A 3,526-nucleotide genomic window follows, 5' to 3' on the forward strand; every position below is an offset into this window, starting at 1 on the left:
TAATATATTAAAGAGTTTTTAATATATCAAAATTATTTTGTTTTGGGCAAAAATTCAGAGAAACACATCTGCAGCGTATTGCGAGAGCTTTGCTGCTGTGAATGACTCAGTCTGATGTTTCCACACAGTCAGTTGTGAGTGCAGCTTGTATTTGATTTCACAAAGAGGTGGTAAACATGTCGGTCTTTTCAACATCTCTGTTGTTCTGACATGCTCAGCTGAGACAGAGCAGCTCTAAAGTGTCAGCTTGAGGATGTGGGAACTGCAATTCAGTTTTCAAACATACAAACTTACACCTCTCACATTTCAACCCACAATATAGGTAGATATTTCTGCTAGCCTCCTGTGAATATAATGCTAATATGAGCTTTAATGTTTATTTCCCTCTTCTAAAAGAGATACTTCAAAGACAACAAGGGTATTTCGCTGACATTCATTCTGAAGATCATCAGGACTCTGAGTACTACGGTGGCCCTGAAGTGACATGTACAGGTGTGTAACTAAAGGTGGCAAAGTCTGTAGTCTAAAAAAATCTTTAAAAATACATTTTAGTCTTTCAGGCAGAGGAGGAATACCAAATTGTTTTAGAATGTATTTTTATAAGACTGAAATAATGTATTTTATTCTGAGTTTGGTGTTTTGACCCCTCCCTAAAGAATTTCTGGTTTAACCCATTTTCTCCTCATTTTGATGAACTCAACTTTTTCCTGAATGAAAGATGAACGGCAGCTGATGTTTTTCTGTCAGGGATTTTTATTTATTAATTTATTTCTGTCAGGGATTTCAATGGAGCTGGAGTCCAGTGCAGAGGAAGCTGCAAGCATGTACGAGCAGGAACTGGCATCTCTTACCTGTGCATCTTCCTCTGGATGTGATGCTGAGCAGCAATGTGGACAAACCTTTCCTGACATGACTCTTTTTGATATAGTTGTTAAGCACAAACAGACTTTTCCCAGATGCATTTTTTCCTCTAATAAATGTGACTGACAGGTACGCTGAGTAAATGCTGAATGTAAACGTAACATTTGATTGACTGCATGAAGAAGCCCATAAAGGAAAATCCACAACTGTTTCTTTGTTTCTGTTATTGAATAACATATTCATGTTAAGTTTTCAATAAATATACTGCATTGCTATGAAACAAATTTGTTTATTTTCATATCCATTATTACAATCCTCACGTCAGCATTCAGTTTTTTCATTGACAAAGAAACTTTTCTAAACAACAGCTTTGAAAATCAAACATCAACTTTGTTAATAAAGCTTTAAAACCTAAAATGGTAAACATGATATCCCCTAAATGAAGCAAGTCTAATATGAACATTTTAAACTGGAGTTTTGCTTAAAGGAACATTAAGTTGTTTGGAGTTGTACAAGTGTTTGATGCGATTCCTCAGATGTGATTTCCAGATCATCAGCCCGACGCTAAAGCCAGGAATTGTGCTTCGTTTTTCACACCCCACTGCATCATTTACAACTAGGGGGGTCTAAGGGCAGGGATGCCAGTATAGCTTAGTCAGTTTGTTAGTTCATTTTAGTATTTTTCTATTGAACTCTTTGTATTCGTGATCCTTTTGATTTCATGTTTTACTTCGAAGCCCATCGAGACGACTGTTGTTGTGATTTTGGGCTATACAAATAAAATTGAATTGAATTGAATTGAACTAATCAGGCTTATGCAGCAGGTTAAAGACTTTTTCTTAAAGGACCTGCAATTAAAAAAAAATAGATATTAAGGTTAAATAATATTTATTGATTACTTTGCACATTAATCATGGTGACTTGCCTGTACACTGCACAATGATATGAATGACTTTAGTCTTTTTGTATTCCCATGTAGAGCTGCCATCTGTTCTTCTGCAGCACAAACCTTTCTGGAACTTCGCTTTGAGAAACTTCACCTGCAGAAATATCACATGTTAATTCAATTAAGCATTTTATAAACTTTTAAAGTTCATTTTTAAGGGTCAGTATATGTATATGCATGGTTCGAAAATATACAATACACTTTAATATTATTTCCCATAAGAACTTGTTTACTGATTTCAATCTTAAAGTCGATTTTTAGCAACACTGATGCCGTATAATTACTGTAATTACTGTATAAATCACAGAATCAGGCTGGCTCGGAGCTTTTTTTCTCATGTTGTCACCGAAAACGGGAACGGCTCATGTGAAGACGGTTCGTCTCCATCGGGTTCCTTTTGCGCATGCGCAAGATAAAAAAAAAATTATCTGTTCAAAGCAGCACTTTAATTAACATCCTAAAATTAACATCCTTAGAGACATGTGACTGACAAAAGAAAAGATCACAGAATTGATTCTTACCTGTAGATGATTGACAGCATGAACCTCGCAGCCGTAGACATTAGCGCACAGCGTTCATAGTAAAAGTGCTCACAAACTACTTCCGGGTCATCGTGTGTCAGGCGAAATGTTAAAGAAAGAATTTAAAAGTTCATTAACAGTTTGCTGCAATTTTTATTTGATATATAAATGGGAAATACGTGGATTATTATGGTACATTGTTGTTTGGACAATAAAATCCGGCATCGCTTTATTTAAAATAGTTTTCAGTTCAAATTATTGACAAAAATCATCATCCAATCAGCGTTGTCCCATAGTACCTGCCTCTTCCGGTTTGGAAATGTTTTTCATTTTTTAAGATTTCGTTTTGTTTTCTGGAAATTAATTCTCTGTTCTGAAATGTTTTTCATTTTTCAATATTTCATTCTTTTTCTGGAAATTAATTTTGTTTTCTGAAATGTTTTTTTTTTTCATTTTTGTTTTTTAAGTTTTGTTTTCTGAAATTTTGTTTTGTTTTCTAAAATGTAATGCTGCTTTTTAACATTTTTTTTTTTTAATTGTTGTGATCTTAAAAATGTTTTTGTATCAAGTGATTTGTTGAATGCTTGCACTTCAGGGCCACCGTAGAGTACTTTCCAAGTCAACAAGTTGACATTTGTGTTAACATCAAGCTGAGTCCAGGAAACAATCATCCTCATCATGATATAATTTAAAGTTTAATGAGAAAGAGGTGTTGTGGTGAGTATCTACTCTCATTGGACTAATCATAAAAAATGTACTTGCTTTGTCTGATGAAATAATATATGACAGTTGAAGCTGATGTCCCAGGGGGTGTTTTTTATGAATCCATCTCATTTTGATGGGTGGAAGAACACCAGTGTGTTCAGGTAGGGACATTTCAGGAACTGAGCAACTAGGCATTTGGTGTACACCAACTGGGCAACCAGGGCTTTGTCTCTATCTGAGAGCAAAAGTAGGGCCACCTTGGGAGCCAAGAATAAATCAATGTTCCTGCTTTAGTTGTCTATCATGAGAAGATCATTGCTGTCCCCACAACGATATTCCTCCTCCTTGACCTCTCTGGATCTTTATTATTTTAATTAATCAGGCAGCTGCACCTGTCTGTCATTTCTGCCTTTTGTTGTTCTATGCAAAAGAGAGAAGTAATTAAAGTGCCTGACGACGCATGCTGTGAGGTCTAGCTGTAGGGTAGGCAGAT

General features: G+C 35.5%; 1 long non-coding RNA gene across 1 annotated transcript; it reads right to left on the bottom strand.

Moving 5' to 3' along the window:
- Positions 1-947: 947 nt before the first annotated feature.
- Positions 948-2,319, bottom strand: LOC144994672 (uncharacterized). The gene is made up of 2 exons (XR_013658265.1): positions 2,101-2,319; positions 948-1,901 (listed from the first exon to the last, which is right to left on the bottom strand). It is a non-coding gene; the product is annotated as an uncharacterized LOC144994672 (long non-coding RNA).
- Between the last annotated feature and the right edge of the window lie 1,207 nt (positions 2,320-3,526).

This window comes from Oryzias latipes, chromosome 10 (genome assembly GCF_053564925.1).
Source record: "Oryzias latipes strain Hd-rR chromosome 10, Olatipes_Hd-rR_3.1".
NCBI classification, from domain to species: Eukaryota; Metazoa; Chordata; class Actinopteri; order Beloniformes; family Adrianichthyidae; genus Oryzias; species Oryzias latipes.